The 13,504-nt window shown below is 34.4% G+C and overlaps 1 protein-coding gene and 1 non-coding gene across 5 annotated transcripts in view; both read left to right on the top strand.

The window, feature by feature from the left end:
* LOC126979890 (pseudouridylate synthase RPUSD2) overlaps window positions 1-13,504 on the top strand; it is a 469,930-nt gene that overhangs the window by 326,889 nt on the left and 129,537 nt on the right. The gene's annotated exons all lie outside the window — the stretch shown is intronic.
* Trnas-uga (transfer RNA serine (anticodon UGA)) lies at window positions 3,936-4,008 on the top strand. Its single transcript has one exon. It is a non-coding gene; the product is annotated as a tRNA-Ser (tRNA).

The raw sequence follows: 13,504 nt of genomic DNA, 5'->3' as shown, positions 1-13,504 counted from the left end.
AAATGGCATTCATGAATTAATTATGCGAGATCATAAAAAGTGATGACGCCGTATTAATAGTATAATGTCGAATTATAATTTCAAATGTCCTTTGTTTTAACCCGGCCGTGTACCTCGTATCTCTCGCATGCATCACGGCTTAAGTAAAGCATTCATAGTCCATCTTATTCTGCTGCCTTTGGTTCTATCTGCGCCCTTTGTGCGACGTGTACGATGTCGATTGTGATCTTAATGTCGGGGGTTGAAATAGGAGCCGTTTGTTTGAGTATTTTTGGTTGTGTGCCAGCGTTCGATCCTCGCGTTGAACATTTTTCCACGTCGCGTTTTGTAATGTTAATTGACTGTTTTAGGTTCTTGTAGTTTTGACAGTTCCTACGAATTGCCTAACAAAACGTATGGGCTTTGAAGTGCTGATTTTACACATTAGCCTGAAGTTAAAACTCGGTCATCGGGGTATATTTTTTTAAACCAAAAATATCAGAACGAGCTGTAATAAAAAAAATTATTTTATGAATTGGAATAACTTTTCAATTCAGATAAGTACAGTCCAATTCAAATTCATATATTTTTATTCAAAATTGGATATGATATCACTTATCATAAGTCAAGAAAAAACCCATTCGAAAAACTATGCTTCAGAAGAACGGGCCCGAGCAACTCCGCTGAGTTTCTTGCTTCTTTTTTTTTTCAAAAAAAATATGGCTAAAAGGTAATATCGTACAATTAAACTTATTATTTAATAGCCTGAGAGCAGTCGCTCCATTCCCAATCTGTGGTATCAGTAATCGATTTAATTATCGAAATACTATATTGACCCTTGCTTCCACAATTACAAAGCAAAAGAATCATTCATGTTGTTAATATAGGATTGAGAATGATATTGACAAGGATTTGATTCAATATTTTATAAACTTATAGTTGTTTCAATACAGAGAGCCAATTTTATACAATATCCAAGTAACATCGTTGATTAAATTAAAATCGAGACATTACTACTCAAATTCTTAAATTTAATATCAATAAAGGTATTGGAGAGTATTACGTGTATATAAGATGTAAGACTATCATTATTAGTCTATTAAAAACGAAGTAACTAGAGTAGGTATGTGTTATACATAAAACGACGTAATGATTAAAATTAATTAATTAATAAATTAAATTTGCATAACGATAAAGGGTTTGTCAGAGAGGAATTGAGAGAAGTTATATGGGGCTAAGAATAAGAGACAAAATTAAAAATGTCACAATAAGAAATAAAACCAAAACAAAAGATGTAGCCTTATCTGTTCTAAGTTTAAAATGGAAATGGGCTGGACGTATACAAAGAACAAAAGACGAAAGTCGGTCCAAAGTAGTAATGAACTGGTACCCAATAACAATTAATATAAATAGGAAACGAAATCGAGGCAGGCCTAACAAGAGATGGAGCGATGACATAGTAGAAACAGCAGGAAAGATGTGGACAAGAACTGCAAGAGACAGGAACAAGTGGAAATCAATGGAGGAGGCTTTTACCGCTAAAGGCGATCCTTATGTCGAAAATAATAACTAATTATACTAACAAAATTGGTATTTTTTATTTAAAATAGTGAATACAATTTATAAGTAAATATCTTAATGTATAGATGTAAGGAAATAAAGCTATAAATAAATAAATAAATAAAACGATAAAGGGTTGAACTAAACTGTTTTGCTACTTGATTTCTGTAATCAATGTAGACAAAAAGTGTGCTGTAATAGATTTATGAAGATATAGATAGATTAAATTGTTAAGATTTAACAATAAAGTTTCCATCCAAAGCTAGGGCGGGGCCGCTATCTATAAATCGTTTCGTTGCCATCTTGCAGTAGCTTGTAATTACGAAGCGTCCGTTTTTCAAACAATACAACGTCCTTATTATTCCGTAAAAGCAGCAATTTAACAATATGACCGTAATGAAAAAACCTCTTCACGCATTACTAAAGGTTTCAAAATGTTCCATATGATTTATTCGCTATAAAACCAGCACCAATTACTCTATAATATGAACAACCTTGTTATAGCCCCAGCGATTAATTAAAATGCACCTGTTTGTTAAGGTAGCTTCACACAAACCTTGCGGATCGCATAGACGGTTGGGCTTAGTGTATTACTTACAGAATTTAGGAAAAAAACAAAATGTTCAAGTTCTTCGTTTCTAGAGCATTTTTATTGAAGTAGGCTTTTCTTTGCGGAAATACATAATTATCCAAATGTATTCAGTTTTTTTAAGTGTTAACTCAGACTTGAGTCTCGTGCCAGAGTTTGGCGAGTCAACATGTCCTGAGGATGCCTCGTGTATAGGCAAAACACGTGTAGAATTGTTTCAAGACAAATATAGGCGGAATTAACACTTAAGAAAACTTAATACATTTGGATAACTCTACAGCATACTTCCATCTCGAAAGCCAGCAGTCCATCTTTTGACCTCTGGTATTGCTGATGTCCATTAGAACAACATATAAACAGAAGGTTGTAATAAAAAGATCAAGTACTTTAATAGTTTTCATTATTATAAGAATGAAAACAATAGCAGTACCTGCATTGTTCCTCTATCGAGGTCTTCAAATAATAGTCTTAGTACGAGTTTTATTCTTACGTTTTTTATGATAATACGAAACATTTTGATTTGTGATAAATTCTACTATTAATAAAAAAACCTCGATAGAAAAATCGCACGATTGGGTATGAAGAGCCCTTACAAGCAACTTAGTTTACAAACCTTGTGTGCTTTTTCTTACGCTACTAAGACATGAAGGTAAATTATTACAATTATTTATTTTCAACGCTAAAATACATACACGTAAGGTATATTTTTAAAGAATGCATATTGCTAGTCGTCTGAAATCCCATAGCGTGGGAACTGTGAGTACAGAACAGTAAAATATATTGAAATGTATTTTTTCATAATTATTCGTTGACAGTGGCAATAATAAGTGTATTGACTTTGAATGCAGTCGAGTTGGAATGAAGTGCATACCACTTAATATGGTCTGGACCGGGCTTGAACGGTAGAAATAAGTTTTTAATCTTGACACTTAGTTGAAACAAGTATTTTTATTAGCACTATATGCTACTGTCCTTGTTTTATTTATACTCGTATGTGTTAGTTGGTTCTTAAATAGAAACTTAATTAAGAATACGAGTTATTTAATAAATCGGGCTGAAGTAGCTAGTGCAATTACTGGGCAAATGAGGCTTAACATCTTGTGCTTCAAGGTGGTGAGCGCAGTTGTAATGCCGCTCAGAATTTTTGGGAGTTATCAAGAATCCTGAGCGGCACTGCATTGTAATGGGCAGGGCGTATCAATTACCATCAGCTGAACGTCCTGCTCGTCTCGTCCCTTATTTTCATAAAAAAAAATGATTAGCGTTATGGGTTTATTTCGAGATGCGCTTAACAACACGGGTTTCCAATTGGGTGGCAGAGTCCTTCGATTGGTCCGAAACTAGTCAGTACCAACACCGATGAAGCTAAAATAATTTAAATAAATAAAGATACTTTGAGAAGATTGAAACTGAGAGTTGAACAAAGCATACAAGAATACTTCTTAAAATCTAATAAAGTACACAAATAAAATTTGAAAACAAGATTTTATGACGATACGTCTCTCGAACGGTTAGCTCAGTTGGCAGAGCACTGGCACGGAACGCCAGAGGTCGTGGGTTCGAGTCCCGCATCGTTCATAAAACTTTGTTTTCAAATTTTATTTGTATATTAATCCTAGAAGTGAGGGTTATCACTTTAAAAACGTAACAAATTGTTTACACTTACAAGAGCGACATCTCAAGTCTATTTCCTAACATGTAAATATTGAGGCTGAGCAGGTTATCAACTGTAAAGTAGATCCTGTAGATGAAGCCACAACCTGAGAGTTGAACAAAGCATACAAGATTTTATCACGATACGTCACTCGAACGGTTAGCTCAGTTGGCAGAGCACCGGCACTGAACGCCAGAGGTCGTGGGTTCGAGTCCCGCATCGTTCATAAAATTTTATTTCAAATTTTATTTGTGTACTTTATTAGATTTTAAGACAAATGTTAAAACTTAGTCCTGCAAATAAATATCTTGTATATTGTAGACAAGGCCAAAAGAACTCGCAATCCGTACATCAGTCAAGGCTACACATAAAACTTTAGCAGATCAATTTGCACCATCAATCAAAGGGCATTTAAAACGTTCCACAAGTATTGTTAATACATCTAAATGTGTATTATGTCGTCACGCTATACTGAGTTTTATTTCGGTTGAATACGATATAATATGCACTGTATATGTTTTAAATTAGCCGTTTTTCCTTCGGTAAATGGCATTAGTAGTAATAGAAGTTTTTGTGGTAATTATAATTATAAGTGGTAGCATGTTGATAATTATATCCGCTTATAATCACTGCAGCCAGTTGATTATTATTTTGTATTTCTGACTTATACTTTTTTAGATCGCCATTATCTCATTTAGTTCTTACGTAATACGATCTTTGCAAGTTATGGCCTTCAGCATCATAGTCTATAGACTTTGAATATACTAGCACAAATGAAAGCGCGCGAGAGGGAAGAACGTCGCAAATGAAAATATTCATAGATAGAACGTCGCAAAGGAAAGGAAAACAAATCTAGCAATGCTTGATACTGTAACTGATTTTGATTGACAAGTCGTAAACTGACAGCCACCCTTGGCATTATGAATGAATGAATGAAAACTTTATTAATAACAAACACAAACCACACAGAATAATAAAAGTAAAAAAGAACTTACAGAGGTAAAAAGAAAAATAAGAACTAATAAAATAAAAATAATATAAATGACAAAAAAAAACAAGTATTATGTATAATATTATAGGGATTATCTTAATTTAAAAGTACTGTGTAGCAGTTATTGTTATTAAAAGGAGCTGACTCAGCGTCATGCTACGTTGGTATAATACCAACACAACGCTGATTTTCAGCATTAGCTTCTTAGTATTTGAATATTAAACCATTTACTAACGCACACATTGACAAATTAATTGGCCACGCCTCATGCGCTACGTATTTTCTTACGACCGTTTTCAATAACCTGTCTATCCTTAGTTTAACTTACTAGAGAAAGACTTTACTTACATTTCAATAACATATTGACAGATAACATAAGACTATTACTAATAATATAACTATAGATTGGACATAACTATGGATGGATAAGATCTTGTCATTAAACGGTGATAGCAATGTATACGTAACTAGAGATACGTTATTGAAAACGGCCGTAATTCTATCGTTGGCATTATTTCTTCAGAGTTTTGAACGTATAGAGAACGCAAGTCACGTTTACGAAAACCAAATATTATTATATAGTTAATAATTTGTGTAAATAAAAAGAGTCACATCTTTAGTCAGTATTCAGTATTGACAGTTGAGTTACAAAGCTACGTACTAATTCGATTTTCTTTTGTTTACATTTTGCCTTGTACAATCAAATTTAGTCATGGTGGATTGTTAAATAAATGTTTCGGGCACAGATGTTTTGGAAAATTTACTATAAAAATTTCATAGACATTTTTAGTAAGTAGACGTGTTCCAATGGTAAGTTGATTTAAATTTTGATTTACTAGCACGAAGATTATATTCGTTAAATATAAATTTATCATACTAGGTGAGAAAGTGGGAGCAGCCGTTAAAAACTTGTATTGTTACTTCTTCGATCATTTCATCCTTTTGGTGTTGCGCAGATATGTTAGGTGTCCTTGCACCTTCTATATCACGATGAATTTGGTGGAGTTGCTCAGGGTAGTACCAGCAGCCGAGCTTCGCCACCACACATTACGTCAAATTAGAAATTTCACGCGTATTAAGTTGAATGCCTCACGCAGCTACTTTGTGGAATTATGAATCGGCTTAAATATTACCGAACTGAAAGGACTTAGGGACCGTCAAGCTTAGAACATAATACCTTCAATGCTGACAACACATCTCAGTAATCGCGGGTATCCATGGACGGCTGATTCACTCTTGGCATTCGCTGTCCCATTATCCATCACATTCATGAAATTTCATGTTTAAAAAATTTATAAATTTCAATTTATTTTAAAATTTTTTTTCAATGATATATTATTTATTTACGTTTATGAAAATAAAGGACGAGACTAGCAGGACGTTCAGTTGATGGTTACTGAAACGCCTTGCCCATTGCAATGCAGTGCCACTCAGCAAAAAAAATATTAATAATTATCAATCAAATAAACAATTTTAACAATGCACATTATATACACATTGAACTTTTCACTAAATCCATTCAATTTCACTTATAATATAGTACAGTACCTACTAATGTTGTACAATACCTGCGTCAGCTGTATAGCTACAGATATACTGCTATAAGTATTTCGGTAACGCGAACTCACGAGATTTCACCCATCCAACAAGTGTCTAACTATATATATGAATATTTTTTTTAAGTGTTTAATAATGGAACACATAAGATTTTTAAAGAAGTTTTCACTTCAAAACTCACTTGTAGTACAAAATGTGACCCACTGTTCATGTCACATTGAGCCATCATCACCATCTGGATGTGTGGCGGTCATCCACAGTGCGGTTTTCAAGAAGCTTTCTTCCTCGTACTACAACGCTGTGGAATGAGCTTCCTTGTGCTGTGTTTCCGGGACGATACGACATGGGTACCTTCAAAAAAAGCGCGAACACCTTCTTTAAAGGCCGGCAACGCTCTTGTGATTCCTCTGGTGTTACAAGAGAATGTGGGCGGCGGTGATCACTTAACACCAGGTGACCCGTACGCTCGTTTGTCCTCCTATTCCATAAAAAAAAGCCTGTAGTGACCAATGGCCACTAACAATATGTTATTAATTGCTCCGCCATTTTCGAATGGTAATAGGATATTGTAGCATCAGTACACATATGGAGAAGTTTAGTGGCTCGTAATTGTTCGCATTAATTATACTTGTGCTATCTATTGTGCTCGTAACTCTCAGTGCGATATTATTCGGTATTCGAGGATTGTTATTGTTATACGGGCTTTGGTCAAATTGTTGAATACAATACGAATAATTGGTGATGTTAACGAAACTATTTTCTACTAGCTGATACCATGCGACTTTGTCCGTGTTCGTATCACGTAGAAGCGACATTTCAATTTAATTTTTAAAATAAATAAACATAACATATGCTGTCGTGACAATTTTTATTAATAATTATGCCTTCTGCTAAGCGTAGTACATTATTTTATTCTATCATCTATACTTTTCGCAGCGCACGCAATGTAAGAAAATTTTAGGTATTTTTTTTACATCTTGGGTAACATTATTGGATTTTTAGTAAGTATCCCTAATTTTTTTGAAAATATAATATACCCTGTGTCACCCGGTGGTACTGTAACTTCACCACAGTGAAAAAATTTTTCAAATCGGTTCAGTAGTTTGGGAGCCTTTGAATGCAAAAACCAACAAACAATGAAATCTTTCCTCTTTGATTAAAAGGTTTCTTATATTAAAAGGAGTGCAATAAAAGAATGTTGGGAAAGTTTCTTGCTCAGCTTTTTCTCTCTCAGAGTGACATTTGTGAATGACACATGACATCAAAAAGAATTCTAAAGGAATCACTTTTGTAAAAATAAATGCCTTTTATGCTTTTATGCCTTTATAATATTAGAATAGACAAAGGGTAGTTTCTTAATACAATAATCTCATATTTGAATACATTGACGAGCCTGATAGTCTAAAATTTACAATAAGAGTATTTCTCACTCTCAAGAAGAGACTAAGATTACAAAGAGGAGTTTAAATATACAGTGGCGAGCTTAGAAGATTGAGTTCGATTTTTATATTGTATTCACTGCTTTTAAACAAATGTAGAAATTCTATTTTCGTATATGCATGTAGCGTACAATTATGATCGAAAAGAGCCTATGATTTTTATTTAAGGTGCTACTTGATCCGTTGGGCTTTTTGAATACTCGCTAGCACCAGTAAATAAAAGTAAATAAGTCAAGGAATGATACAAAAGTGTTTTCTTTAGGACTCTTGAGTACACTTTGTATGTTGGAATTATTTTTATTTCCCGATTAATAGTATATTACGCACCTAGGGAGAAAAGAAGGTCATTTTCACCCGCGGAATATTGGCAATTGCGGGTGGCAATGTCCTACTTATCTCACGTTAGTGCGTAGATATACGATAATTATTCCCACAATTACGAGGGACAAAATTCGTCTTGCCGGGAAAGAATCGGCCACTTTTCTCCCTCGTACCAGGGACTAAAGTGAGCTTGACATCAAGGTGGGAAAAAAAAAATTATTATTTACCTTTATTCTGAATTTTTTAAAATTGTGAACACAGAGTCGATCATGTAGCCAATGAATATTTAAGTTATTTTAAAATCCAATATGCAATTATAATCGACGTGTCCGTTTGGTCGAGTTACAACCTCTGTCCGCTTTAATAATATTGTATTAATACTTGAATTTTTTGTTAGTGGCTTTTTTCTACTGTAGGCCGCCTTTAGCGGACGCCATGTATCTTGGAGTAGATACATCCAATTTGCCACGTAACCTATTTTAACTTTCTTTCCATTTCCCATCTACAGCCATAGTTTGCCACTCTATGACAATATAACACCAGTGGGAGGCTCCTTTGCACAGGATGCCGGCTAGATTATGGATACCACAACGGTGCCTATTTCTGCCGTGAAGCAGTAATGTGTAAGCATTACTGTGTTTCGGTCTGAAGGGCGCCGTAGCTAGTGAAATTACTGGGCAAATCAGACTTAACATTTTGTCTCAAGGTGACGAGCGCAGTTGTAGTGCCGCTCAGAATTTTTGGGGGTTTCAAGAATCCTGAGCGGCACTGCATTGTAATGGGCAGGGCGTATCAATTACCACCAGCTTAACGTCCTGCTCGTCTTGTCCCTTTTTTTCATTAAAAAAAAACCTTATCCAAAAGTGTCACCATTATTAAAATGTGTCAGTTTAACACCACGTGTACGACTTCTCTATGTTCTTAGCTATAATTACCATTATAAATGGTTACTTCCATTATTCAATATTGCGTGAACTTTTTGCTCAATTGGCTGGTGAACATGATTAATGATTTTCACCTTCAAATTATGGAATGTATGTCATAAATTACTTAAATTTTAAATAACGCTTCTAATATTACGTATTGTTGATAATATATAAACGTCACTTCTAATCTTAATATATATAAATTACGTGACACGTTGTTTGTCCGCGATGGACTCCTAAACTAATGAACGGCTTTTAATGGGGATTACTTCATGGAGTGCAGATTGGTCCAACTTGAGAGATAGGACAGTTTTTATTTCGATTTGGGACCCATAATTAATTTTATTTTCAATATTTGTTTTTTATGGACATATTTTCTATGGGAGAATTTAGTGACGCACGGTTTGACAGTTCCACTGTGAAACAATTTCATTATAACAACAGGGAGCATTTTTTACGAAAAATTTTTTGATGTATTGAAATATTACTGGCAAATTCCTATTCAATTGTATTTTTTTATTATCTACAGAACAACGTCTGTCGGGTCAGCTAGTATACTATAATACTTGTGTAAATACGCCTTATACTGTTTTGCATATTCTGCCAAGCTTATCCAATAAGTATTTTGTCACGTTTTGCTGACGCTACATAATTTGACAGAGAAAATGAAACAACAGTGGCATATATAAAATTGTGTATAAATAAAACAATGAATCTTTATATTTATAAACCACATTGACGGATGTAAAATTAATAGGTAGGTTTGTAATGAATGATATCATTTTAACAATAAGATATTTATTTTATGTTCCATTAATCAAATACATGCAACAGTCTTGTAAACAATTCTGTGGTATCTTCACATAAATCGTTTGTACCGCCACGCTTTATAATCAAGCGCGCCGTACGAACGAGCTTATGCCCGTGTATCTTCGTTATGGTCCTCAAAACTCGATCCACGGTGATAAAAAATATTTTGTTATTGTACTGGCTGACAGAACCGTAGCAAGTATGGGTCAATAATCCCTACCCATCCCTTTGGAAGACAGGAGTGGTTGTATGTACGTTACGGTCACGGACTAGTAAAAAAAGAAGGACTCCGCGCCGTGATATTAGCAAGTGAAGCACCTTTATGCTAGTGTGTGTACGGTTACGGGGTATACCAGTTACACAATTTTTTCTCCCTTAAATAATCATATATCCGCAAACACTTTTGTATTATTGTTTTTACACTTTTTCACAACGCACGACGGCATTTTTAAAATATTTTATTGTGACGCAGACTGATCTGTCACAGACGATGGCAAATCTCATAATTGCGGCCGATCGGCTTGTATTAGTGTAAGTATATGCGTAGGGCTATGTATTTACACGATTACCGGCTTGTTTCGGGTGCCTCACTGTTATGTAAGGTGACACGGAGTCCTTATTTTTTTACTCGTCCGTGGTTACGGTATATTTGATTTATGACATTTAAACTTTTCTGGAAGGTTCCATTCCTTGGTCTATCATTTTTTTACACTTGATAGGTTACCTAAAAAGTTGAAAACTCCATTTTAACAGCGTATTTGATGTGATTCACTTATGTTGTTATAACATTATGAAACAATGCATTACAGCGGCGCTTCTTTCGTCCGTGTGAAGTAATCTTTAAGAAGCTCTGGTATTACGCTAAGTGATATAACCTTCGAATATAATTCACTGTACACGTTAATGCTGTACATGATATCGTCAGTTTTGGGTCAATGCCAATTCTCTGGTTACCACCGTGCTATAACGTGACAAAATTTTTATTATATTCTATTATATTATTATAAACAGGTTTGTTTTTGTGTATTTTTGTAAGGATAACTCTTCATTAATATCAAACAGGATCGTTGAACACTTTGGCAACACACTCGAGGCTTTTTGATCCAGAAAAAATGCTAAAAACCGTTTTTATTACCTTGCTAAGACTTCTATTACAAAATCAAATTATGAGTATAATTTAATCCATTCTAATTTTGCAATCGGGATGAATTTTACTATTTTTATACAACCTTAGTCGACGTTTTGTTTTGTCAAAAGCATTAGCGACGTCGATTATTAAATTATCAATTATTTGTTAATATTTTATTAAATAAGGTGTGAGTTCTTAAGTATATTAATAATTGTTTACCGTATAACTTTTCATAGCTTACGTTGTATTGGTTTTACTTTTGCTTTACTGTTAATGGAAAAACATGGGGATCACTCGATGTAGGTGATAACGTATGTAACGTCATGTAACTTCATCATCATCAGGCGGAAGACGTCCACTGTTGGACAAAGGCCTCCCCTAAAATCCCCGACGATCGGTCCTGCGCTGCCCTCATCTAACGTATACTCTTGACCAGATTGGTCTCTCCGTCTTGTGGGGGGCCTACCAACACTGCGTCTTCCGGTACGTGGTCGCCATTCGAGGACTTTACTGCCCCAACAGCAATCTGTCCGTCGAACTATGTGCCGTGCCCACTGCTACTTCAGTTTCGCAATCATTTGGACTATGTCGGTAACTTTGATTCTCCTACGGATCTCCTCATTTTTGTTTCGGTCTCGCAGGGAAACTTCGAACATAGCCCTCTCCATTGCCCACTGAGCGACCATGAGTGACATGCCTTCACCCATTACATAAATGTCGCGCCGTCAGTTGAACTTTAGTTCGAGTAATCAAAACATTATTGCGTAAGGTGAGATTGAATGATGCGATTCATGATAAATGTGCGTTATAATCTTTAACTTGAAATGAGTAAAACCCGTGCAATTGTAACTGTGTTTTAACAATCGAATTTGCGTAAGAGTTTAATTATTATTATTATTTCAATAAAATTGCAATACACACGCGGACTAAAATTATCTAACACCTGTGATCCAATAATCTCTAAATTAAAAACTAAAACTACACATACTCCTGTATGTGTAGCGTCCTCGCTGTTAGTAAATTTTGCCAAAAACCAACTGTCTATAGCACATACCACCTCCGAGGCAACAAATAGCGCTAAACTTCATAATGACATCATTAATAATTATAAGTTATAAAATTAACTAGTCAATTTAATAAGAAAATCATCAATACTTAAAGCGAAAACTTTACAATACGCGGACATCCCTCGCTAAAAATTTTGTTCACTCTGTTCACGTGCATATGTTTGCTACTTCGAAACCCTGTTTTTCATACCGTGCAAATATTATCAGCAGCGTCGTAGTCATCTGGATGTTTAGTTAGGGGTATACCTACTAAAGCATTTAGTAATTAAATATAAATTAGGGTATTCTAACTATGACCATTTGGCAATGAAATTTTCCCTTCGCTTTAACGCACCGCTCTACAGTGCGTTTATGTTTTAGGACCGCGTCGTCACAGCGTACTGTTGTGATGTCGCCCTTACAAAATAGTTCACTAATGATTGCGTAACATAAATACTTTTCAAGAGGCTTTCGTTTGATAATGAGGATTAAGGATTGGATTGAAGTGAATTATGAACTGTATTTCTTTGATGTTAAATGAATGTTACTTTGTATATATATATATATATATTATACTGACAAACTTTTACACAAATTATCTTGCCCCAAACATGACATAGCCTGTGCTAGGCAAAGATATATTTGATATGATGTACATACTCAAACATGCTTAAATACATATAAAAGCTCCATGACTTTCAATATATAAATTTTTGCACCCACCGGGATTTGAACCAGTTGGCAGGGTCACTAACCACTGGGCTTTATTATAGTTGTTTCTTTTGTAAATATAAATAATATGGGAATATAATATAAAAATAGATACAATTTAATAAGAGAAGCGTTTTCTGCTTTTTTATCTTTTATATTTTATAATCATTCAAGTAAAATATAAATTTCAGTTATATTAAACCGAATAAAGTATTGTTGATAACTTATTACAAGCGTATTCAAATTTTGATTTATTTTTATAGCTTAGTTTTTATACTTAAAGAAGCTTTGGTGGCTAGGAGATAGTAGTTCTTGTTTTGTATGTGGCGCATTTCTATACCAAATTTCTTTGAAATCAATGGTGGGACGTGGTAGGTTCCATATTTAATCAGTGCATATCGTACATTATTTATATTCAGGTGACCCGCATGTTTCTGTGACCTCGTAACCTACAAAAATGTGTCGTGAGTCGTGACTCTATTGCTATTTCCGATCTAGTAATTATAATGACTCATACGTTTTAATAAATTATCCAATATTTCTTCAAGATTGCATCAAATTTGTACTGTTAACAAGAGAACGAACAGCGTTCGGTCACGTTCATTAACAGTTTTATGTAACATCGCTGGGAGCGAAATAATCGAGGCAATTACCATGTGGACTGTAATTTATGTATAGTTGCGTCGTATTTAGTTTATATATATATAATTTAGTGCTAATTGTTTTAGTGTGCGCGACATCAGAAGCAATTTCAATGTGGTATTTTAATGAAATTAGCTAAACTGTAATTTT

This window comes from Leptidea sinapis, chromosome 4 (genome assembly GCF_905404315.1).
Source record: "Leptidea sinapis chromosome 4, ilLepSina1.1, whole genome shotgun sequence".
NCBI classification, from domain to species: domain Eukaryota; kingdom Metazoa; phylum Arthropoda; class Insecta; order Lepidoptera; family Pieridae; genus Leptidea; species Leptidea sinapis.
Note: the sequence above shows the minus strand (reverse complement) of the source record. Positions and strands in the feature narration are given on the sequence as shown.